Source organism: Pelophylax lessonae (genome assembly GCF_965119305.1).
Source record: "Pelophylax lessonae genome assembly, chromosome: 4".
NCBI lineage: Eukaryota > Metazoa > Chordata > Amphibia > Anura > Ranidae > Pelophylax > Pelophylax lessonae.
Window position 1 is genome coordinate 457438950 of NC_138771.1, and position 27727 is coordinate 457466676.

The window sequence follows — 27727 nt, forward strand, 5'->3', positions numbered from 1 at the left end:
GACATTAATGGCTGTGTGTTAAGTTATTTTGAGGGGGGCAGCAAATTTATACTGTTATACAAGCTGTACACTCACTACTTTACATTGTAGCAAAGGGTCATTTCTGTAGTGTTGTCACATGAAAAGATATAATAAAATTTTTACAAAATGTGAGGGATGTACTCACTTTTATGAGACATAGATATATAAGATGATATAGTTGTATTGTATATATTTTATGTATAAATGTGGCAGTTCTGTGCCCTGCTGTGTTGTGAAAAGAGCTAATGACCCAGGATTCTCACCCAGATTGGTTGAGGGGCTCCAGGACATTTTTATTACTCAGAGGAACCTGTTTTAATCATTAGTTAGTAAAATCCGGTTTGGGACCTGGAGCCCGGGATTTCTTAGTGATTTGGGAGGAATGAAAACTCCAATCCTGGGTCTGTGTTTTCTGAAAACCAGCGCACTGGATGTGTGTTTTTTTTTGTAAAGTCAGGAATAGGGTTCTGGGCTCCACCCCAGTAGACATGGGAGGTCTCTGCTTAGGAGTCAGGAGGACTCCACTTAGGAGAGACAGGTAGAAGCCAGAGAAGCAAGGTGCTGCTAGATATGTGCACAGAGTTGTGTATGGAGACTTTATGTAGGAGACAGACAAAGCCTAAAGAGTAAGGCCAGAGAAGCAGTACTGAAAGTGTGGGCCAGAAGGCTGAATGTCGTTTGTTTTGTTGATGGAAGAGCATTGCTGAACACCCTTGCGAGAGAAACTCGTGTTTTGTGTTTTTCTGGAACTTTCTTTTAATAAAAATGGGCAAGAAATGCTATTTAAAAGGAGAAAAAGTGAAAAATGGTGTCCTAAAAAGGTCTATCACTTAAAGCTAGTTCTCACAATATACAGTATTTTGTCAAAAGTATTGGGACACCTGCCTTTACACGCACATGAACTTTAATGGCATCCTCGTCTTTAGTCTGTAGAGTTCAATATTGAGTTGGCCCACCTTTTGCAGCTATAACAGCTTCAACTCTTCTGGGAAGGCTGTCCACAAGGTTTTAAGCCATGGTATACTGTATATACTGGAATTTTTTTTAATACTACTAATGACAGTGATCGGCTACTTATATTGGGACGTCGATAGCGCAGCATTCTGACACTAACTGACGCTGGAGGGAAGTGACTAACTGCCACTGAAATCAACAGTGACATTAAAACAGTGATCAGTGATAATATACAATGATAATATTATACACTGTCACTGTACTAATAACACTGGCTGGGAAGGGGTTAAAATCTAGGGCGATCAACACTACACAAGTCGGAGCATGTGCATAGACCCTTAAGGGCTAATGAAAGATTGTGAACTCTTTCAAAAGTCTCCCACCATACACTGTCTCTAATCTATAAAGAGATTATATCTTATACTCATTGTGTGCTCTACACATACACCAAATTGTGGTCCAGGGACTTGGTGATGGAAATACACCCAGAGGATTGGCATACCTCATTTTTGTTTACTCACAAATCTTCGATCTCCTGTTACGCACAGCAAAAACATTTCAAATTACTATCCCAGTGGTACAGGTGACCCAGTTTACGCAAATCAGATCTTTCCTGATTCTTCAGACACCTGCTGATGCTGTCACGGTGGGAGAGGAACCTATTTTCACATATGATGGGAATGTGATCGTATACGTCCTTTTTGGAAACTAATTTTTCAAATACAGTGGTGATCAAAAGTTTGGGCACCCCAGGTACAAATTTGTATTAATGTGCATAAAGAAGCCAAGGAAAGATGGAAAAATCTCCAAAAGGCATCAAATTACAGATTAGATATTCTTATAATATGTCAAAAAAAGTTAGATTTTATTTCCATCATTTACACTTTCAAAATAACAGAAAACAAAGAAATGGCAAAAAGGTTTGGGCACCATGCAGAGTTAATATCTTGTACTGCCCCCTTTGGCAAGTATCTCAACTTGCAAACGCTTTTTGTAGCCAGCCAAGAGTCTTTCAATTCTTGTTTGAGGTATCTTTGCCCATTCTTCCTTACAAAAGTCTTACAGTTCTTTGAGATTTCTGGGCTATCTGTCACGCACTGCTCTTTTAAGGTCTATCCATAGATTTTCAATTATGTTGAGGTCAGGAGATTGTGAAGGCCATGGCAAAACCTTCAGTTTACGCCTCTTGATGTAATCACCATGGATTTCAAGGTGTGTTTAGGATCATTATCCATTTGTAGAAGCCATCCTCTCTTTAACTTCAACTTTTTCACAGATGGCATCAAGTTACCATCATAAATTTGCTGAAATTTTATTGAATCAATTTCTCCTTCTACTCGTGAGATGTTCCCTGTGCCACTGGCTGCAATACAACCCCAAAGCATGATTGATCCACCCCCCATGCTTAACAGTTGGACAGAGGTTCTTTTCATTAAATTCTGTGCCCCTTATTCTCCAAACGTACCTTTGCTCATTCCGGCCAAAAAGTTTGATTTTAACCTCATCGGTCCACAGAACTTGTTACCAAAATGCATCAGGCTTGTCTATATGTTCATTTGCAAAGTTCAAACGCTGATTTTTGTGGTGAGGACGTAGAAGAGGTTTTCTTCTGATGACTCTTCCATGAAGACCATATTTGTACAAGTATCTCTTTATAGTGGAATAGTGTACCACAACTCCAGTTTCTGACAGATCTTTCTGGAGGGATTGTGCAGTCAAATGTGGGTTTTGAATTGTTTTTCTCACAATCCTGCAAGCTGTTCTGTCTGATATTTTTCATGGTCTTCCAGATCTTGCTTTAACTTCCACTGTTCCTGATGACTGCCATTTCTTAATTACATCCTGAACAGAGGATATTGACATCTGAAAACACTTTGCTATCTTCTTATAGCCTTCTCCAGCTTTGTGAGCATCAACTATTTTCAGTTTCAGTTTTCTAGACAGCTGCTTAGAAGATCCCATGGTGCTGATTGTTGGGGCAAGGTCAGATGAGTCGGGGCATTTAAAACCTTTGAGATTGACATCACCTGGTTCTCCCAGACGATTACTGAGAACAATCCATGACACTGGCAGGTCTCAGCCTCACAAAGGGGGCAGTGCATGCTTTAAATTCTGCAGGGTGCCCAAACCTTTGCAGACGCCATTTTTTTGTTTTCTGTAATTTTGAAAGGGTCAATGATGGAAATAAAATCTAACGTTGACATATTATAAGAATGTCTAATCTGTAATTTGATGCCTTTTGGAGATTTTTCCATCTTTCCTTGACTTCTTTATGTACATTAATACAAATTTTTACCTGGGGTGCCCAAACTCTCGATCACCACTGTATATGGCGAAATCTATGACATGTCACTTGTCTCCTCACCTAAGATCGCACTTTTATCTATAAGGCGGGTTCTGTCAAATTGCAGAAATATAGTCTCCTTATATTTTTTTCTTTCATCAGTACATTAGCTTATTTACAGATTCTGGAAGACTGACACTACTCCTCCCTTAAATCTATGGGTGGACCTCATGCATGACACCATGCTCATGGAAGAGATGCAAGCTAGAGAACTGAAACCCTCAAAAAAACATAACAAACTTTGGTATGCTTGCATTCATTACTCAAACTCATATACATTTCATATATGATTGTTTACCTAGATAGGATGTACTTTTCCAGGTAACCCCTTTTCTTTCTCATTCCCTCAACTCATCATCACCTTGGACAGTATTGTAAAAAATTGACCTTTTGAAAATGTTGAATCCTTATGGAGTGTATCATGTCAGTCTAATTGGTTTCTTTTCTTATTTCCCTCTTTCTGTTTCTTACTATTCCTATAGCCCCCTCTCTGCTCCTTTCTCTTCCATATTTTGATACCATATGCAAAATTCTTATTTGACATGACCCACTGTTAACTTTTGCACCAGTGGTGCCCTTGGGTCTATTGTACTATTTTATTATTTGATACTTTTCCCCCCACACCCTATTTCTTCTTTTTGTATCCTTTTTGCTTCTCATATACTGAAAAAATATTAATAAAATATATTCAACCTAAAATCTAGGAAGATCAAGAGGTTAAATGTGTGCCTAACTATGTGTAATATGTGTAGAGTGTGCTGCTTTTACTAATAGATCTCTAAGTTTCTCATCCCTGCTTTGCAGGGAAGAGAAACAGAGAGATCATTCTCTCTGTATAGCGCTCTGAGTTGATTGTCAACACAGAGCTCTGGGCGGTGATTCTACGCAGCCGATCAGAAGGCCCTGGCCGTGAATCTTTGGCTAGGACTTGCTAACAGGCTCCCACTGTGTACAATCATGGTGGGTGTCAGTTAGGTGGGGTGCACATGCACCTGCCCTGAACCCCAGAGTATGGGTATGTCGCTTTGCCAACACCATCTGCCAGTCTGCAGTACATTGCAGGTGAGTGTGGAGTGGTTAAATCCCATAAAGTGAAAAAATCTTTGTTTTTTACAGATTTCTCTAGTGAGAGATCACATGTGGTCTAAGGCCATCAAAAACATATTTTGGTCTTTAAAATCAGCACATATTCAGCTGAGCAGATATCTGCTTGGCAAGTTATCCTAAACAGCAATAGTGTTGGCTAAAAAAAAAAAAACAACCACAGCTCTGCCAGCCTTGGAGCATAGCACATAGGCTTATAGTCCAGTTAAGGCTGACCATACACGGTTCAAATCTCAGCCTGTTCTGCATGAACTGGCCAAGATTTGACCCGTTAATTGGCAGGCTGAATGTACTCAGTTGATCGATCGATCAAATTGGGTACAACCAGCCTGCCTGATTCAATTGCAGTTATCGCTGACAGCTGCTCCCCCCTTCCCCCCGTCAGAATTGCTGATTCCCCTGTCAACACTGACTCGTGGTTGCAGGAAAGAAATCTGCACCTTGTATGGGCTGCTTTAGGCCCCTTTCACACGGGCACCTCTGTTTTGTGGGATCGGCTTGCTCAGCAGGGGATGGCTCCGCTGATCCCCGCTGAGCAGACAGATGACAGTTCTGTCTCCGCTCACTGTGCAGAGCAATCACGGACACAGTCCCGCTCTCCTCTATGGGGAAATCGGGTGAAAAATGGATCACCTGTCCGTATTCATCCAATCATATCCAATCCGATTTTGCAGACAGGGAAATGTCACCACTGATCCATAGGGGTGAATGGAGGGTCCGATCAGGTCCACCTGAAAAATTGACAGGCAGACCTGATCAGACTGACGTGCGAAAGGGGCCTTACAATTCAGTTTAAATCAGATAAACACATTTCAGGTGCATCAAAACAAAAAACATTCAGTTTTTGCTTGGGTTCAGACTATTGCTAACACAGACATCACACCACATTGCTGTGCAGATCACATGTGATGTCTGTGTGATGCAAATTCAGCCATACAGTTTATATGGCTGAACTCGCATTGCATTTATACGTAAATGCTGCAAGAACTTTTTTTTCCCACACTGGAATCGGATCACATGGGTGTTCACACCCAATGCGATCAATTCCTGTCTGAATTCGCAGGATCTGTGAACCAATCTGGGGGTGTCATCAACTTTGTATTGACACCCACATCGGTTCGCAGAAGGCAGTGTGAAATGCCTGCGAAAGACATGCGATGCGGTAACCCGCACTAGAATCGTGCTGGTTCTCGCATCGCAACAGTGTGAACCGAGTCTTATAGTTGGTTTTCTGGAGAAAATAGCCACAGTCTGAGTTAAAACATCTGTACCCTGTCAGCATGCTGTAAAAAAGCACTCTGTGTAGAAGTAGTGGTCTCTCTGCTGGTCCCACATTCCCCTGCTGAGTCAAAGCCAAAGCTCTCCAATCAGCAGGGAACATGAGCTTTGCAGATAAGGCATCATTCACATGGGCACAGAGACCCATAGTCTGTGAATGGACTGTGTGTTTATCAGTGGCGGCTGGTGAAGTTTTGAGATGGTGGGGCGCCAGACCCTTCCCCTTCAATTTTTGACCCCTAACACTTCTCATTAGCCCCACCCCTTATAGACTCCACCCACGCTGTCCCCTGTATTCCACTTGCTTCCACCCATAGTGTATAGTAGAGCTGCAGGATTCTGGATAAAATAAGAATCACAATTTTTTTGCTTAGAATAAAGATTGCGATTCTCTGTGTATGATCATCGTTCACGTTATACAAAAAAATTGGGCTAACTTTACTATTTAGTTTTTTTTTAATTCATTAAAGTGTATTTTTTCCCCAAAAATTGTGTTTGAAAGACCACTGCGCAAATACAGTGTGACATAAAATATTGCAACAACCGCCATTTTATTCTCTAGGGTCTCCGCAAAAAATACTGATTTCAACTTGTAAGCAACAAGTGTCAGAAAAAGGTTAAGGCTCCATTCACACTGCCGCGACTTGTCAGGCGACTTGTCAGCCTGACAAGTCGCGGTCCTTCGCGGTCCATTGACTGGTACAGGATCCGTTCTAAAAGGAGCGACACAAGTCGCTCCGACTTAGAAAAAGGATCCTGTACTACTTCGGGGCGACCTGGAGGCGACTTGCATTGACTTCCATTATGTGCAAGTCCGTGCAAGTCGTGCCGAAGTCGCGGTGCAAGGGACTTCACAGGTCGCCCCCGAAGTCGTGCAGGAGTCGTGCCGCCTCAGTGTGAATGCGGTCTTAGGGCTCTTTCACACGGGCGATCCTATCAAATCCGCCTGTCAGTTTTTTAGGCGGATCTGATCGGATCCTCCATGCAGCTCTATGGTGCAGCAGATGTCAGCGGAGACACCTCCGCTGACACCCTCTGCCATCCGTATCCAATCCTGTCCATGAAATCTGGACGGATGGAAACCCTATTTTTCCATCCGTTCAGGGATCGGATCAGATCGGACGAGAGCGGACAGACGGTCTGCTCTCATCCAATCCCTCATAGAGAGCAGCGGGAGCTGTGACACCTCAGCGGGGATCGGCGGATCGATCCCCACTGAGCAGCACGGATCCGCCTACGGAGGCGGACCATGTGAAAGAGGACTTTCACACGGAGCGGACCGCATTTTTTTTTTCACGGAGCGGATGACACTTGTGTCATCCGCTCCGTATGTCTGCATATCATCCCATCCGTTTGCGGATGATATACGGACATAATGTAAGTCTATGGGCATTGCGTATGTCAGCGGATGACACCGCTGACATCCGATTTTGCTTCCTTTCCGTTTTTTGAATGGAGGAAAAATAGGGTTCTGTTCCATTCCAAAAAATGGAACAGAACTGAAAGGAAGAAAATCGGATGTCAGCGGATGGTATTCGGCTGACATCCGCAATGCCATTGACTTACATTATGTCCGTAAATCATCCACAAAAAAATAGGACATACAGAGTGCCTGTGTGAAAGGGCCCATAGCCCCCGTTCACACTGGGGCGACCTGTCAGGCGACCTGGTCGCCTGACAGGTCGCCGTAGGTCGCCTTCCATAGAGAAGCTGCGGACCCGTTCTAATAGGAGCGACACAAGTCGCTCCGACTTAGAAAAAGGGTCCGGAGCTTCTTTGGGGCGACCCGGAGCGACCTGCATAGACTTCAATGTTATGAAGTCCGTGCCGGCCGCTCCGAGGTCGCGGTGCGAGCAGTGCGCCACGACCTATGAGGTCGCCCCGGCAAGTAGCGTCGCCCCAGTGTGAACGGGGCCTTAGTCTTTAAGTGATCGAAAAGAATGAAATCTTTGTTTATAGTTATCTTCCAGCCTTAGCAATGTTGATAAACATTTTCCGGAGGCTCTTTTTTTTTTGTACAGCTGTGAGTGAGCACAGCTCTGCTCTGTATGAATCGAGGAAATGCCGTTTTAAGATCGTGAGGAGGGGTGAATCGAGATCGCAATTTTTTAACGATTAATCGTGCAGCTCTAGTGTATAGTATAGTTCATACTATACACTATACTTTATACACTATACTATACACTATACACTATACTATATACACTATACTATAGCTGACAGCTGATGACTCATCTGCCTGCTTCTTAGCAATCAGATATATACAGTGAATATTAAAAAAAATGCAAAATTCAATTCGCTGCAAAATCACGGTAAAAACGCAGTTAAAAAAAACCATAAAAAGCACTGCTAAAATGCTCAAAAGCAACATGCATAGATGTGAATCATGCCTTAAAACGTGTATTGAAAAACGTAAAATGCACCTGAAATATGCAAATCCAACCTGCATAGGTGTGAACCAGGCCTTAGAGAGCTATAGGTCAGACTCAGCAATGGGTGTGTCAGATCTCCGCAGAGTGATCACAGAGAGCAAGGTCCTTCTCTACAGTATGCTGACAGGAGATGCACTTTTCTACTTAGGCTGCTATTTAAAATCCTATTGCAATCTCTATTTGGATGCTCTGTGTGTCAATCAATGCACTTGCCAGGAATCCTATTTTCGAACAGTTTTTAAAAAAAAAAGTTGATATTTTTTAAAATATTTGCATATTAATTTTGTTTGTTCCTTTCATGTTTTGTTATATAATTTCCAAGATGTCTATTGCATTTGCTTCAAATTAGAATTGTGCATTGTTTTGTGACTGTGGACCATTGCTGTGTATAGGAATATTTTTCTTCCCCTGTCATTGCATTTCCCAACGACTGGGGGGCGCTCTCCGGTCTCCTGGAGTTTATGTGTGTGGACTCTCCCCCCCCCCCAATCTCCTTTGCTGCAACACCTTTGAGTGGAGCTTCTGCCCTGCTTGGATTGGGTTTAGCATCAGCACGCGCATGTACCGTATTTTCGGAGCATGCACGGTTAAGGATTGGGTAATTTCCTGGCCCGCCAAATATAGCAGGCAAAATTGGAGTAGATATAAAGACACCACTGCCACATACAGGTGTCTGGGGAGCATTTTAAGGATCATATATGTATATATATATATATATATATATATATATTCACCGGGACTCTGCAGACTTATTTAGGATAAATTTCTCTATAGGTATCAACTGTAAACCACACACGGACTCTGTATATTCCTATGGCCATATACATTGATTCTAATCATTGTGGGTAAGGATACTCAGATTTTTTCTTGGACCTACCTTTATATCTGGTGGCTAAAGTTTTACTGATTTGTGCATGATCCATAATTATACATGTACACAAACATATCTACCTTATTTTTATATGTCCACTGATTATCTTGTATAGGATACCCTTACTTGAGGTATTATAAACAGTGCATAAGGTATGCTCAATGAATTGACCCTTTCATCAAATCTAGGCTGCCTTGATTGAATGCAGCAACACTATCAGCAGAGTCCAATCATCAGAGATCCATTCGTCTGATCCTGTGCCCTCACTGTGTGCCCCTTTTGGTAAGTACAAGCCTGTCTGTCGCTTATTATAGTTATAATATGCCCCCCCATGATATATGACCTTTTTATGAACCCTTATAGATTTTAACACTAATTTTGGGATATCTTTCACCTTGCCTAAGATTCTATCCGGCCTCTGGATTACATTCACAGTAGCCATACAAAAATAAAGAGGTCCTCTACCAGTAACACTAGTGTGGTATATATAGAGTAAATTTAGATCTCATTTTCATTTATTTTCCACCTGAAACTACTATTTTATATATATATATATATATATATATATATATATATATATAGCATAGAGGTGACTTCATTACTCCACCTATATTATTCAGAGTGGCTAGTTCCCCCAGGGGAAGGTTTATTGGCGGCCCCCTGGCTCTACCAAACAATTTTTCATAAGATAATTGTATTAAATTGTCATTGCTGATATATTATAAACTTTTACATTATTTTCCTTGCAGGAATATGGTCCTTTTTATGTTCTTGAGCTCCTGAAAAAAAGCGGCTTCGACCGCGAAACATGTCGACTGTGGCCCAACTGCAGGTTTGAAGCTGAAGACATGTTGTACTCTACAACACGGATAAATTAGCACCACTGCAGTTGAGCCTCTTGAACTCCAGTTTTTTTTTTATATATATATGTAATGCACTATTGATTGCAGAATTGTTTTTGTGATACTATTTGTAATAAAGATCTTTGATTTTATTTTATTGCTTATGTCTTTTGATGGTACCAAGAAAATCCTGCTTGCCCCACCCTTCTTTTCCTGTCCACCCCCATCCCCCTCCCCTCCTTGGCCATCCTTGGCCTAGCAAGTCCTTTATTGCAAAGGAGATAAAATTGAAACCTGGAAAAAACAGCAACTTACATCGAGAGCAAAAAATGAAATTGTTTTTGAGTTATACAGTATAATATGAAGGTCACTAGTTATATGTAAAAAAATAATATTCACTATATCATCTGACATTTTCTTTATAGCCCCTGCTTAAGTGTCCCTGCTAAAGTCCTGGTTTGATCTCCTTTATAAGATCTTCTCTTGTTTAGAATTTCAATGCAGCTATACAGTGCAGTATACTGATGTTTCTACAGAGAGTGGAGTCTTTTGCTTTACATGGCTTTGGACAGCTGTCCATTGTCAGAGTATAAGTGAGAGAAGAGGGATGACGTAAGAAGCAATTATTTTATCAGGGACTAATATTATCACAAATGACAGCACAGAAATATCAATGTTGCAAAAAACTGATATTTAAAACTAACCATTTTACTAGAGTCTACATTTTTAGGGAAGGGAAGAAAAAATTTCAGTTTTTTAATGTTTGCTTTTCTCTCTACAAAAAATAGAGGTGAATCTTGGCAACATTTAGGCTCTACACACACCTGAGTGTATCGATTTACTGGCGTTTTTCGAGCGTTGGGCTAGCAGCAGGTACGAGACTGGTGTAGCCCTACGTCGCTTCACGCAGGAGGGGCTGCCTGCCGCACTATATTTGTGGAGGGCGGTCCCTGAAGCAGTTATGGTTCATTTTATTTGAACAAGATCACTAGTGAATGTAACTCAGCAACAGATCTAGTAATAAGCGAATTTGCCCAGCTTTAATTTGTTTCAGGTTCGATGAATCTTGTTTGGGGGATCTTGTTAGTCAATTCTGGATCTTATTTTGGGTTACTGAGGCCGGCCATACACAGAGCAAAATTATTTTCTGAAACCACAGACAGTGTTGATGCGGGAACCCCTCCTGGTGAGCCATTGACTGCTCCTGACGTGAGGGGGGGGGGGGGGGCGTCCATGCAGGGAGAAGACAGTGATTATTGCTAGCGGCTATAGCAGCCGCTAGTAATAATTGCAGGTAAAACCTGGCATGCTGGTTGTACCCAAGCTGGTTTATCGATTAATTTCCATTCAGCCTGCCCATTCACGGTTCGCATCTAGGCTGGTTCAGCAGAAACCAGGGAAGATTCAAATTAAAAAATAAAAATAAAAATGTAAAAAAAATAATAAAAAGACATTGGAAGCTGGGCACTTCCATGGGGTACATGTAGTAATACATTTTTTTTTTAAATACCATACAACAAAAAGGGGATCCTTTTTATGTGGCTTCCAGGGCATAATTACCCACTTCAGCTCTGGAAGGTTTTACCCCCTTAATGAGCAGACCATTTTTTGCGATTCGGCACTGCGTTACCTTAACAAAAAAAATTTGCGCGGTCGTGCGACGCTGTACCCAAATACAATTAATTTCCTTTTTTTCCCACAAATAGAGCTTTCTTTTGGTGGTATTTTTTCACTTCTGCGGTTTTTAGATTTTGCGCTATAAACAAAAAAAGAGCGAAAATTTGGGAAAAAAAACACCATATTTTTAACTTTCTGCTATAAAACATTCCCCCAATTTTTTTTAAAAAATCTATTTTTTTTTATCAGTTTGGGCCAATTTGTATTCTGCTACATATTTTTGGTAAAAAAAAATCCAAAAAGCGTATTTTAATTGGTTTGCGCATAAGTTATAGGGTTTACAAACTACAGGATAGATTTTTGGACTTTTTATTTATTTTATTTTTAGCGATTTTTAGCAGGACTGCGGACTTTGCGGCGGACAGATCGGACCCCTAACTGACATTTTTGACACTTTTTGGGGACCAATGACATTAATACAGTAATCAGTCTTAAATAATATGCACTGTTACTGTATAAATGACACTGGCAGGGATGGGGTTAACACTGGAGGTGATCAAAGGGGTTAATGTATGTTGGTTGGTGCTTACTCATTGTGGGGGGGGGGAGAAGGTTCTGTGACAGACACAGAGAGATGGGGGTTTCAGCTTAGTTAAAACTCCTGATCTCTCCCTGCCTGTGTGACAGAAGACCCGCCTGCTTTGTTTACATAAGCAGGCGGGTCTTCTGTCAGTTTCTCTGACGAACGCGAGAGGCCGGCCGCAATCACCGCCGCTCCTCCCACGGCCTGCCTCCCGCTGTGTCTAAACATCATCACTGTAACAGCAATCAAAAAACCCTTATCTCCACCCCAGAGAAGTACAATGTTACTATGGTGACACTGAACTACTCTGATGAAAGTATGTAAAAAAATATTTAAAAAAAAAATTGTAAAAATGTTTTTAACAGTTTAAAAGAATTGAATAAAAATAATTTACATTTTTTTTGTACTGTCACCAGTCAATTATTTGATTTCTGAGTTTTCCAAAAAAATTGTGACAAAAAATTGCAACTTGTCATGCCTCTTACTAAATACATCTGACTGTCTACTTTCCAAAAATGTGTCATTTATGGGGACATTTGTACTGTCCTAACATTTTAAGGGCCTCAAAAAATAAGATAGGCCGTCAGTATCTCAGGAATGATCGATTTTCAAATATATACCATAGTTTGTAGTAGTGATCGACCGATATCGTTTTTTAATTCCAATACCAATATTTTGGTCATCGGATATCAGTATCGGCCGATATCGGACGATATTTTTGGACATCTAAAAACATTTTTTTTTTTCATCAGGTACTTCTTGTGGAGGGATCTGGGGGTCTAAAAGACCCCAAACCCCTCGTCGGCGCTGAAAAGCATTCAAAACGCCAAGTTTGGCTGTTTTGAATGCTGTCAGTTTTTAAAATTTGGCGCAGAGTACCCGGAAGTGATGTCATGCGGGTTTTTTACATGGAGACCGGCGCATGCACACTTGCCACAGGGATACCAGCTTTCACGGGGACACATCTTCTGGGACACTGGGTCTTCTCTTTGGCAGCGGTGGCGGCGGTGGAGGTAGGATGCCTGGGTCTCCCGGTGGAACGGGAGACCCGGGTGAGCCGTGGAAGGCGGCGGGAAGGGGGAGACGTCTCCCCCTTCCCGCTCCTTGTAATGACAGCCAAGCGGCTTCTGAGCCGCATCGGTTGTCATTACAAGTCAGCCAACAACCATCGGCTATGGACACCGGTACTAGGGTGATGCCTCTAGCTGCAGCTACATGCACTTTCCCTAAATATCGGCAATATCGGTAACCTCAGGGGCCGATTCTGATATATCAGGGAAAGTGCATATTGGCCCCCAATATATCGATGTTGCCGATAATTGGTCGATCTCTAGTTTGTTGACACTATACCAGTATTAAAATACTGCAGATCATAAAGCAATGCAAAAATTGGCCAGCAGCAGGGCAGTTTTAATGAGCAAGAGGCCAACATTTCCTTGAAAACACAGCGTACAAGCAGATATTTTATTACTAGAAATAAAAGCAATGAAACAGCAAATTGGCTAGTGGCAGGACAGTTTTAATGAGCAGGGCTAGACTGCAATGTACTGGAGAAAGTCATCATGCAGATGTTAGAGCTGTGTAAAACTGGCCAGTACGGATGATCCAACGGTTCGGGTCGACCATCGGTTCGTCCCAAACATTGACTGTTTGAAATTTGGCCGAATTATGAACTTTTTGCGGTAAAAGTTTGGAATTCGGCCACCAGAACCGCCCAAAATGCAATGGGACAGGAACTGGGCTTTAAAAGCCCATGATTGGCCCAAAAACATCAGTAAAAGCCAATTGGAGTGACTAGGGGGTCCAGAGGCCAATCAGGAGTAAATACGCCCCCCATACGCCCCCCAGTTTATAACATAGCCCCGCCAAACCTCTAGCACTGTAATACAGAGGCTGTGGAATAGAGTGGAAGCATTTCTGTTACTCCTGCTGCTTGTAAAGCTCCAGTGTCATTTTGCAATTATAAGTGTGAGGAAAGGGATATGCAGTGTAGTTAGGGTACTATATACCACTATAGTTAGATTCAAAAATCTATTTTTTGTAGGGATAGTAAAGGTGTCAGGGTGACTGTAGTGTAGTTTAGGGTGACCTGACTCTGCCATGTCAGGCTGACCGTAGTGTATTTTAATGTGATCTGACTTTGTCATGTCAGGCTGACCGTAGTGTATTTAATGTGATCTGACTTTGCCATGTCAGGCTGACCGTAGTGTATTTTATTGTGATCTGACTTTGCCATGTCAGGCTGACCGTAGTGTATTTTAATGTGATCTGACTTTGCCATGTCAGGCTGACTGTAGTGTATTTTAATGTGATCTGACTTTGCCATGTCATGCTGACCGTAGTGTATTTTAACCACTTACCCACTGGGCACTTAAACCCCCTTCCTAACCAGGCCAATTTTTAGCTTTCAGTGCTCTCACATTTTGAATGACAATTACTCAATCATGCAACACTGTACATATATGAAATTTGTGTGCTTTTTTTCACACAAATAAAGCTTTATTTTGGTGGTATTTAATCATCACTGGGTTTTTTATTTTTTGTGCTATAAATGTAAAAATCTGATATTTTTGTAACAAAAAGCATTTTTCTTCGTTTCTGTTATAAAATTTTGCAAATTAGTAATTTTTCTTCATACATTTTGGCCAAAATTTATACTGCTATATATCTTTGGTTAAAAAAAACCCAAAATAAGTGAATAGTTTTTGATCTTTATGAAGTTTATAGAGTGTACAAGCTTTGGTGTAAATCAATGAAAATTGATCACACCTAATCACACCTCATGTACTGACGGCCTATCCCATTTCTTGAGACACTTACATGCCAGGAAAGTACAAATACCCCCCAAATTACCCCTTTTTGTAAAGTAGACATTCCAAGGTATTTAGTAAGAGGCATAGTGAGTTTTTAAAGTTGTAATTTTTTCCCATAATTCTTTGCAAAATTAAATTTTTTTTCTTTTTTTTGTTTTTTTCACAAATGTATCATATTAAAGGGTTATTTCTCTCACCTGGCATGTGCATACCACACATTTCACCCCAAAATACATTCTGCTACTCCTCCTGAGTATGGGGATACCACATGTGTGAGACTTTTACACAGCCTGGCCACATACAGAGGCCCAACATGCAAGGAGCACCTCCAGGCGTTCTAGGAGCATAATTTACACATATAATTTCCAGACAACCTATCACACTTTTGAAGGCCCTGGAGCACCAGGACAATGGAAACACCCACAAAATGACCCCATTTTGGAAAGCAAACACCCCAACGTATAATCTCTTGGGCATAGTGAGTCTACGGAACATAAAATTTTTGTCCATACGTTTTTGGTAAACGGGGAAAGAAAATGAAAATGCATTTTTTTTTTACACATAGTGGTCCATTTATAAGATATTTCCAAGACACAGCATGTGCATACCACACATTTCACCCCAAAATACATTCTTCTACTCCTCCTGAGTATGGCGATACCACATGTGTGATACTTTTACACTGCCTGGCCACATACAGAGGCCCAACATGTAAGGAGCACCTCCAGGCGTTCTAGGAGCACAATTTACACATATAATTTCCTGACAACCTATAACACTTTTGAAGGCCCTGGAGCACCGGGACAATAGAAATGCCCACAAAATGACCCCATTTTGGAAAGCAAACACTCCAACTTATATTTTATGAGGCATAATGAGTCTTTTGAACATGTCATTTTTTCTGCAAGTTTTTGGAAAATGTGGAAAGAAAAGGAAAACGCAATATTTTTACACAAAGTTGTCCATTTATAAGATATTTCTAAGACGCATCATGTGCATACCACAAATTGCACTCCAAAATGCAATCTTCTACTCCTCCTGAGTACGGCAATACCACATGTGTGAGACTTTAACACAACCTGGCTACATACCGAGGCCCAAAATCAAAGTAGCATACAGAAATACATTCTGCTGAGCAAAGGGTAAATAAAATATTACCTGTGTTTTTAGTAGTGCAGTTGTCCACAGGAGAACATTGGCGAACGGAATTGTCCAGGCAGCAGGCAAATATTGTCCATAGTCGGTACAGGCAGGGATACTGTCCATATACAGTCCAGGGTCAGTGCAGGTAGAGATATTGCCAGCAGTGCCTTGTATTCCTGGTATTAGTCCTGGTAGTAGGCAGGAACATGGCTTATACTACAGGTAGCAGGCCAGGAAAGAATGGGGACAGGGGTAGAGGCTTCTCCCACCCAAATCTCTTTGAAGCCTCCAGACTCCAGACCCTAATTTGGGAATGAGAAAACTAAAAAATTAGTTTTCTTCATCCAGAAAAACATTTCTATAGCCCCTCACATATGTGAGACCCCTGTGTTATAAATCCCACTACTCCAGTAGCAGGATAAAAGATCAGTCCAAGAGGCAGGCATAAAACGTGGTCAATAAACAGTCCAGGGTCAGTTCCAGAGCAGGCAGAGATGTACAGTTTAGCGATAGGCAGAAGCGTGGTCAAATTACAAGCCAGGGTCAGTTCCAGAGCAGGCAGAGATGTACAGTTAAGTGTTAGGCAGAAGCGTGGTTGTATAACATGCCAGAGTCAGTTCCAGAGCAGGCAGAGATGTACAGTTAAGCGTTAGGCAGAAGCGTGGTCAAATAACAAGCCAGGGTCAGTTCCGGAGAAGGCAGAGGCATATACAATTTAGTGCAGTGGCATAAGGGGTGTGGAGGTAAATGACAAGATTTGAAAATTACATTTGCCATACTTCACTAATAATAAAGTATGGTAACGGCGGAAACACTGTCCTATACAGAGGCCTGGTTGGGAAGGACATTCGGGACAAAAAAATGTGGTGTCCCTTCTAAATCCTCCTCTGGAGCAGACTCTGCATTTCTTCTGAGGTATTCGGCCTGTTTCACTGCAAGGGAGTCGTTCAGGAAAATGCCGCTCATAGAGTCTGCTCACTGAATCCGAGTGAATGCTTTCTGGTGGGCCTTCAGGGTACACAAGTGTGGTTATAATTTCTTCCTGGTATTGAAGATAGGGTATGGGGGTCTCAGTAGATTTGCGGTAAATAACATAAGTATTATACATGGCTAAACTGAAAAATTAAATGGAGACTTTTTTATACCAATGGTGGTTTTTTCTTGTGGGAAGGTAGGGTTCAATCATTTGATCATTGAAGTCAACTCCTCCCATGAATAAATTATAGTCGTGGACACATGCTGGTTTCTTGATTGATTGGGCTGTTTCTTCTTCTGGGGATTTCCACATAGGTGTCGTTATGAATAGTTGAGAGCATGTAGACATTTCTTCTGTCCCTCCACCTTATAGCCAATAGCTCATCGTTCCGCAAACTTGCTGTCTCCCCTCGTCGTAGTTTTTGATCAATGAGCTTTTGCGGGAAGCCCTTCCTATTGGCTCTCGCTGTACCACATGCTGGAGTCTTCCTCCTGTGAAGATTGCGGAAGAGGGGCAAGCTTGTATAATATTTATCCACATAGAGATGGTAACCCTTTTCAAGGAGTGGATATACAAGCTCCCAAACAATTTTTCCGCTGACTCCAATGTACTCTGGGCATTCACGGGGATGCAGCTGGGTGTCCTTCCCTTCGTACACCCGGAAGGAGTAGATGTAACCTGTGGCTCTGTCGCACAACTTATAGAGTTTAACCCCATATTGGGCCCTTTTGCTGGGGATAGACTGCTTGAAGCCCAGCCGTCCTGTGAAATGGTGACTCATCCACGGATATATTTTTGTCGGGGGTAAATAACTGGGGGAATTTCTCAGAGAAAAAATTTAGAAGCTGCCGAATTTTAAATAATTTGTCGAATGCTGGGTCATTTTGGGGAGGGCACTGGGTGTTGTCATTGTAATCTAGGAACCGCATAATCATTAGGTATCTTGATCTTGGCATAACGGATGAGAAGATTGGCATGTGGTGAATAGGCTTGGTTGACCAGTAGGAATATAATTCATTTTATTTTGTGAGTCCCATATTGAAAGTGAGTCCTAAAAATATTTTAGATTCCTCCACTGTTACTTCTCTCCACACATATAGATGGGCGTAACTTGAACTTGGGTTGCTTGAAATGAACTGTTGTGCATAGAGGTTGCACTGGGCCATGATGGTAGATAGAAGGTCTTGGGTATAAAGTAAATTAAAAAAATCAATAGGGGCCAAATTTTCTGTGTTCACCTGGACACCTGGCTGGGTGGTAAAAGGGGGGATGTTTGCTGCGCCTGAATTAGGGGGACGCCACAGAGGGTTTTGAAGGGCATAGGGAAGGCTGGCATGGGTGCAAACCCTTTGGGGCTGAGATGACACCCCACTAGTGCTTGGCGTACCTCTTCAGCGGAATAAAAATTTTTGGCCATACTGGTGACTGTGGGCTGTGGTGACAAACTGCTGAAATATGGCAACAGATGTGGCTGCACTGATGGGTGCCAATGGGGGTGCACTGGTGGGTGCTGATTAGGGTGCACTAATGCACTGCACTGATTATCTTGCACTGTTGTGCACGGATAAGGCAGCACTGATGGGTGCTGATGAGGATCTACTTATAGGATGGCACTGATGTGTAGTGGCACCAATTAGCACTGTAGTGGCACTAATGTGGTGCACTGGTGTGGCACTGTAGAGCACTGATGTGGCACTGTAGGGCACAGAGGAGCACTGATGTAGCACTGATGTGCACTGTAGTTGCACAGTTGGCACTGATGTGGCACTGTAGTGGCACTGATTTGACACTGATGTGGCACTGATGGGCACTTTAGTGGCACAGGTGGCACAGAGGAGCACTGATGTGCACTGTAGTTTGACAGTTGGCACTGACGTGGCACTGTAGTGTGAGACTGGTGGGACACTGACGGCACAGATGTGGCACTGATGTGCGACTGATGTGGCACTGGTGGCACAGATTTGACACTGATGTGGCACTGTAGAGGCACAGGTGGCACAGATGAGCACTGATGTGCCACTGGTGACACAGATAAGCACTGTAATGGCACTGGTGGTACAGATGAGTACTGATGTGGCTCTTATAAGTAATGATGTGGCACTGGTGGCACTGTAGTAGTACTGGTGGCACAGATGAGCACTGTAGTGGCACTGGTGGTACAGATGAGCACTGATATGGCTCTGATGAGTACTTATGTGGCACTGGTGGCACAGATGAGCACTGTAGTGGCACTGGTGTGGCACTGGTGGCACTGATCTGATACTGTAGTGGCACTTTAGTGACACAGGTGGCACTGATGTAGCACTGATGTGCACTGTAGTTTGACAGTTGGCACTGACGTGGCACTGTAGTGGCACTGATGTGAGATTGATGTGACACTGATGGCACAAATGTGGCACTGATGTGAGACAGATGTGGTACTAGTGGCACAGATTTGACACTGATGGGCACTGTAGAGGCACAGGTGGCACAGATGAGCACTGATGTGCCACTGGTGACACAGATAAGCACTGTAGTGGCACTGGTGGTACAGATGAGTACTGATGTGGCTCTTATAAGTAATGATGTGGCACTGGTGGCACTGTAGTAGTACTGGTGGCACAGATGAGCACTGTAGTGGCACTGGTGGTACAGATGAGCACTGATATGGCTCTGATGAGTACTTATGTGGCACTGGTGGCACAGATGAGCACTGTAGTGGCACTGGTGTGGCACTGGTGGCACTGATCTGATACTGTAGTGGCACTTTAGTGGTACTGGTGGCACTTTTTTGGCACTGATGGTACAGATGTGGCACTGCTGGGCACTGAAAAGTATTACAAGGCTTACTTTGTATACAGGTCTCTCTCTCCTCTCCACAAACGCTGTATCGGTGTGAGGAGAGGAGAGAGCTCAACCCCTGCCTGACCCTGCATTGTTGACATTGTGATCGCTCCGTCATTGGACGGAGCGATCACGTGGTAAAGGACCGCACTCATTGGTCCTTTACCCTGATCCGTGATGCGTCGGGTCCCCGCGACCCGGCGAGCACAGTCACTCCCGTGTGCGCACCCCAGGGGGCGTGCGGGAGCGTGATTCTGGGAGGACGTTCAGGAATGCCCTCTCAGAACTAGATGACCGCACTGCGGCTGTATTTTTACAATGGGCCGGTCGGGAAGCGGTTAATGTGATCTGACTTTGCCATGTCAGGCTGACCATAGTGTATTTTAATGTGATCTGATTTTGCCATGTCAGGCTGACCGTAGTGTATTTTAATGTGATCTGACTTTACCTTGTCAGGCTGACCGTAGTGTATTTTAATGTGATCTGCCTTTGCCATGTCAGGCTGACCGTAATGTATTTTAATGTGATCTGACTTTGCCATGTCAGGCTGACTGTAGTGTATTTTAATGTGATCTGACTCTGCCATGTCAGGGTGACGGAACTCTGCCATGTCAGGGTGACCCCACTATGCAGATTCTGGGTTAGGGGTATACATATATATATATATATATATATATATATATATATATATATATATATATATATATATATATATATATATATATATATATATATGTATATATATATATATATACACACACACACACACATATATAAATATATATACCCCTATACAGAAGTTTAAAAAAAAAACGCCTGAAACAAAAACGCCCAGGTGTGAAAGGAGGGTAACGCCATCCCTGCGCTACTGAAATTCTAAGAAAAATTATCTTTTTCTATGTTTTTTTCTGGTTCTGGACATGCTACAAAGCTGAAACTTCACAGGTACACTTTGTAGACCCCCCCAGACACTAAATCCAAAGAAATCTCATTTTTTTTCAAGAATTCTTTCAATAATTTTCTCTCTATCAAAAACGACAATTTTTAAGAACTTTTTTTTTGCCTGATTCATAGTCCCTGGGGCATGACCCAGAACCCTAGGCACTTTTTAAGGGCATTTATTGGCTTTTAGGGCTTCAAAATTGTGTTTTTTGATTCCAGAAGTTCGGGTCCCATTGATTTCAATGAGGTTCAGGAATCCGAACCGAACTTTCCGGAAATTCGGGTGTTCTGGTCGAACCGAACTTTTCAAAAGTTCGATCATCCCTACTCGCCAGCAATAAAACAGTTTTAATCAGGGAAAAAAAACGAATATTGCATGCCTAATGGTGCATGGTAACAGGCATTTTTACTATGGGTATAGGGATCTGCAATAAATGCTAATGATATCATTTGCAACATACAGCATTGCTACATACAGTACAAGCAGCGCCACACCCACTAACATTCTATATCACATGGTTAAAAATTTGCTCTGGTATGATATTGAGCCTGCAGGATTGCATACAGTCTATGGTTATGGCAAATTCAAAATTCATTCTTACAAAGCAGTACCAGTGGCTCATCCCTCCAGCAGAGTAGTTTCAGCATGCCCTTCCCAACAGACAGAGATGTATAGTAACTAAGTAGAACTACTTCACTACTGTACTTAAGTACCGAAAGGCGGTATCTGTACTTTCCTAGAGTAGAATTTTTTTCTCCTACTTCCACTTTTACTTCACTACATTTTTTCAATGATTTCAATACTTCTACTCTGATATTTTTTTTTTTGTGCTGCATAGTTACTCGTTACAATTATAAAAATTACCACTGCCAGAACAGTAGATGGCAGGTTTCATGAAGCTCAAAAAAAATTGTTAAATTATCTTGTGTACTTTTGACTTTTTTTGACTTCTTTCTTTAATAACTTTAACTTTAATAACTTTAATAAACTTTTGACTTCTTTCTTTAATAACTACATAACACAGTACTTGTACTTTTACTTTCAGTACTTGAGTAGCAATTTTTTTTAAAAAAACTACTGGTACTTTTACTTTCAGTACTTGAGTAGCAAAATTAAAAAAAAAAAACTACTTGCAATACTTAAGTACAAAAAATGTTGAATACTTTAGTACTTCTACTCAAGTCACTTTTTGATTGAGCACTTCCACTTCTACTCAAGTCACTTTTTGATCGAGCACTTGTACTTTTACTCAAGTATGGGTTTCGAGTACTTTATACAACTCTGACAAAGAAATCCCATCGCCCTCAATCCTAACAGAGTAGCAATATCAGCTTAATTCCTAGACAGAAAACCATTAATGTCTAGCAGCAGGGCAGTCCTTCATCTATGGTTCCTCAGAGGATTCCTCTAGTCTAGAGGGTTACTGCATTCTGAAGACTGACAATAACCGAGAAGCACCATCAATGCTTCTTGAATAGAGCAGTATCACCACCCTGTCCTTTCTGCAGAGCAATTTCACCGGTTTCTCCTTGCTGTGAAGTATATCATTAATTTCCCTGAAAGCCTAATACCAATAAAACCGTACTGTATCTTATATTTTTTTAATTACGTGTATTGCATTCAAGTTGTGAGCCTCCTAATTATCTAATTATTCCTCAATCAGTGTCAACAACCTCAAAGTCTCTCACATGCTGGGCTTATTTAGTAACACATCTAGAAAACGTTGTTGATTTTAACTGCAATCATTCATTTATAAGTTGTTACATTACATCATTTGGTAAGGAGGAAATTTGGCCTCCCTCAAATAATAAAAAATAAATATTTATGGTTTACTAAGTAAGGTTGTCAGTGGTGGAGAGTTGGAGACCTTTTTTTTGTTTTCTTTGTTTTCCCCCCTGTAGCACCCTCTAGCTAGTGTGCTAGTGCACATAGTTGTTAGAGTAGGTACATTGGCCTGGCTCTCAGCCAGGCCTTGGCTGAATCTGGGTCAGGGATGAATGACTCAGGACGGCTGGATGACTCATCAAGCAGCACCGATGGTAGCTTCCCCTGCTCTGTGAAACCTTGGAGAAGCTTCCAAAAGAAGAAGGTGGAATCTAAAAGGAGCTATTTGGAGTACTGATGAGGGCCCCAGTCAATCCCCAGCAGGTGGGCTGGCACCTCTTAAATATTTTGGGGTCATACCAGTGAGGGGCGGTCAGGTGGAAGATGGTGAAGTAGTGCTGAGGAGTCTGTTGGTGGGGGGGAGGGGGTAACCTTGGGCCTGGGTCTCAGATGCTCGGGGGATCCTTGCCTGGATGCATTGGAGCAAGTGTGCGGACAGCGAGAGAGAGAGTTAGCACGTTCAGAGGTTCTCCAGGAGAAGTCAGATGAGTGGGCTGGTGAGTGTGCAGTCTGGGAGGACTGTGGAAAGTAGCCCGGAGGCCTAGTGATAGAGGTAGCTACAGCCAGGTGGGCTGGCAGTGTCTGAAGAGGTGGTGCTGGGATTAGTAGCCACAAGGATGTAGCTGGACATTGGACTTTTTCCCTACCCCAAAGGGGCCCACAGTTCCTGTCTGTAAAGGGCTTTTGCTTGATCTGGCTGGAGGGAGAGGAGTGCTGGAGGGAGAGGAGTGTATATACAGTAGCTGTACATAGGAAGAGTTGTCCCTGACGTTGTCTGCAGTCAAGTGGGCATCCCATAATCTTACTAAAAAAAAAAAAAAAACTAAGCGTTGGACTGTTTCCTCACTCAGGCATGCCTGTGAAAATTCAGTGTGCCTGGCTCTGGCTATGCAGGGTGGGGGAATCCCAGTTCAACAGCAGCTCCTATGTGGGGTGCACTACACTCATAATAACATCAAATTATTTTCAGCTGGAATAGACCACAGAAGGAAGTGCAGATTAGGGATGATCGAACTTTTGAAAAGTTTGGTTCGACCAGAACACCCGAACTTCCCGAAAGTTCGGATCTGGATTCCAGAACCCCATTGAAATCAATAGGACCCGAACTTCTGTAATCAAAAAACACAATTTTGAAGCCCTAAAACCCAATAAATGCCCCTAAAAAGTGCCTAGGGTTCTGGGTCATGCCCCAGGGACTATTAATCACACAAAAAAGTTCTTAAAAATTGTCGTTTTTGATAGAGAACCAATTGTTGAAAAAATTATTGAAAAAAAAAAAAAAGAGATTTCTTTGGATTTAGTGTCTGGGGGGTCTAAAAAGTGTACCTGTGAATTTTCAGCTCTGTAGCATGTCCAGAACCAGAAAAAAAAGATTGTTTGTATTAGAATTGCAGTAGAGCAGGCATAGGGCTCCGCTATTTTCACACCCGGCTGTTTTTGTTGCAGGCGTTTATTGGGCTTTTTTGTGGACGTCTTTGGAGGCCGGCATGACATCTGAACTTCTGTGTAGGGGTATATATACACACACACATATATGTATATATACACATACACACATATAGGTGTGAAAGTAACGGAACGCTATGCCTGCGCTAATGAAATTATTTGCAGGCATAGGGCTCTGCTCCTATCACACCTATATGTGTGTATGTGTATAAATACATATATGTGTGTGTGTATATATACCCCTATACAGAAGTTCAGATGTTATGCCTGCCTCCAAAGACGCCTAAAAAATGCCCAAAAAAACGCCTGCAACAACACACCTGGGCGTTTTAGTTGCAGGCATTTTTTTGGGCATTTTTTGGGCGTCTTTGGAGGCAGGCATAACATCTGAACTTCTGTGTAGGGGTATATATACACACACTTATATGTATACATACACATACACACATATAGGTGTGATAGGAGCGGAGCCCTATGCCTGCAAATAATTTCATTAGCGCAGGCATAGGGTTCTGCTACTTTCACACCTATATGTGTGTATGTGTATATACATATGTGTGTGTGTATATATACCCCTATACAGAAGTTCAGATGTTATGCCTGCCTCCAAAGACGCCCAAAAATGCCCAAAAAAACACCTGCAACAAAAACACCCAGGTGTGTGTCACGGAACCAAGAACCAGACGTACAACAACAGATAAGTGAAAATAAGAAAGCTTTATTGAAAAACAAGCTGTAAAGCAAAAGTCCAAACGGATGGCGAAACTGATGCAGAGTCTTTTGCGAAGCCAGGGGTCAGGAACCAGCAGGGTAGTCAGACGAAGCCAGGATCAGGAACCAGCAGGGTAGTCAGACGAAGCCAGGATCAGGAACCAGCAGGGTAGTCAGACGAAGCCAGGAACAGGAACCAGAAGCAGCAGCAGTCTTAGAAGCATGTGAACACAGGAGGACCAAGCAGGGAACTGAAGCCACAGACCTCCTATATATATGAGCTAGGCATCCAGCTCCTCCCAGTGGGAAGGAGGAGCCGCAGGGTGGGAGGCTACAAGAAACCCAGAAACCAAGATGGCCGCCAGCACATGTCAAACGAAGGAGAACAGCAAGAAGGTAAGACCATGACAGTACCTCCCCCTCAAGGGCCCCTCCTCCGCGGAGTAAAGAACGGTTTCTGAGGGAAGCGTGCGTGGAAGGCTCGGAGCAAGGCAGGAGCATGGACATCTGCGGAGGGAACCCAGGAACGCTCCTCTGGACCATAACCACGCCAATGAACCAAAAACTGCACCCGACCGCGGACCAGGCGTGAGTCCAGGATATTGCTCACCTCATACTCCTCACGATTGCCCACTCGGACCGGACGAGGCAGAGGAACCGAGGAAGTGAAACGATTACACACCAGTGGCTTCAACAGGGAGACATGAAACACGTTGGAGATCCGCATGCCAGGAGGAAGCGCAAGGGCATAGGCTACCGGGTTTACCCTGCGAAGCACTCGGAAGGGACCAACAAAGCGAGGCGCCAGCTTGGGAGTGGGCACTCGAAGGTTGAGGTTGCGGGTGGACAACCATACACGGTCTCCGGCCTGGTAGGAAGGAGCAGGCGCTCGTCTGCGATCAGCCTGGAGTCTCTGGCGCTGCGCAGAGACCTCAAGGGACCTCTGGATCTGTACCCAAGAAGCACGTAGGACGGAAAGGTGATCCTCCACAGCCGGAATATCCTGGGGAGAGAATACCTCCGGTAACACGGCAGGTTGGAATCCATAGTTGGCCATGAAGGGAGACGTCCCAGAGGAAGAGTTCACCACCGTGTTCCTGGCAAACTCAGCCCAAGGCAGGAGGTCAACCCAATTGTCTTGGTGATTGGAGACATAGCAACGAAGGAATTGCTCCAAGGCCTGATTGGATCGTTCTGCGGCCCCATTGGACTGAGGGTGGTAGGCCGAGGAGAAGGAGAGATGAATCCCCAACTGGGAGCAAAAGGCGCGCCAGAACCTGGACACAAACTGACTCCCCCGATCCGACACAATCTCCTTGGGCAAGCCGTGCAACCGGAAGACCTCCCTGGCAAAAATCGTGGCCAACTCCTGTGCAGAGGGTAACTTCTTGAGAGGAACACAGTGGCACATTTTGGAAAACCGATCCACAATCATGAGAATGACCGTATGGCCTCGGGATGCAGGGAGGTCCACAATGAAATCCATCCCCAGGTGTGACCATGGGCACTCCCCGGTGGCTAAGGGTTGCAGAAGGCCCAACGGAAGGTGCCGAGGAGACTTACTCTGGGCACAAACGGAGCATGCCGCTACATATGCGGCGATGTCGGAACGTAGGGAAGGCCATCAGAACAGACGTGAAACAGCCCAGGACAGCTGATTCTTTCCAGGATGCCCCGCGGTCTTGGAGTTATGGTAGGTTCGCAACAACCGAGTGCGCAACTCCTCAGGCACAAAACATCTGCCGTTGGGTCTCCCAGAGGGAGCACCAGATTGAGCCGCCAAAATCTGCTCACCCAGGGGAGAGGTCAGGCTGGTGCGAATGGCGGCCAGGATCTGATTCGGAGGTATGACCGAAGTCGGAATCGACTCCTCCCTGGACAGGTCGGAGTACTGCCGTGATAAGGCATCCGCCCTGATGTTCTTGGAACCGGGTAGGTAGGAGACCACGTAATTAAAACGTGACAAGAACAGAGCCCATCTGGCCTGACGTGGTGTCAATCTCTTGGCCTCAGAGAGGTAGGTCAGATTCTTGTGGTCCGTCAGGATGAGGACCGGAACCACCGAACCCTCGAGCAAGTGCCTCCATTCTTTAAGAGCCTGCACGATGGCCAATAACTCCCTGTCACCAATCTGGTAGTTGCACTCCGCGGAAGACAGTTTCCGGGAGTAAAACCCACAAGGAAGCAGAGGACCCTCTGGTGTTCTACGCTGAGACAGAAGGGCGCCTACTCCCGTCTCAGACGCGTCCACCTCGAGGACAAAGGGCAACCCAGGGTTGGGATGCGACAGAATCGGAGCTGACACAAAGGCGGACTTTAGAGCCTCAAAAGCTTGGATGGCCTCGGGCGGCCAGACCTGGGAATTACTGCCCTTCCTGGTCAGATCCGTGAGAGGCTTGGCTACCATGGAAAAGTCCCTGATGAACTTCCGATAATAATTGGCGAAGCCCAAAAAGCGCTGCAGGGAGCGAAGACCACTGGGCTGGGGCCACTGTAAGACAGCCGAAACCTTCTCAGGATCCATGGAGAACCCCTCAGCGGAAATGATGTAACCTAAGAAGGTTACCTGGGATCGGTGAAATTCGCATTTCTCAAGCTTACCGAACAGCTTGTTCTCTCGTAACCGTTGCAACACTCGTTTGACATCCAGAATGTGGGTCTCCATGGACTCAGAATATACCAAGATGTCATCCAAATAGACCACCACACACTGCTGCAACAGGTCACGGAAAACATCGTTGATGAATTCCTGAAAGACTGCGGGCGCATTGCACAGCCCAAAGGGCATAACCAAGGATTCATAATGACCGGTCCTGGTGTTAAACGCGGTCTTCCACTCATCGCCCGCCTTGATCCTTACGAGGTTATATGCCGCCCTCAGGTCGAGTTTGGTAAAGACCGTGGCCCCTTTAAGGCGATCGAACAGCTCGGAAATCAAGGGT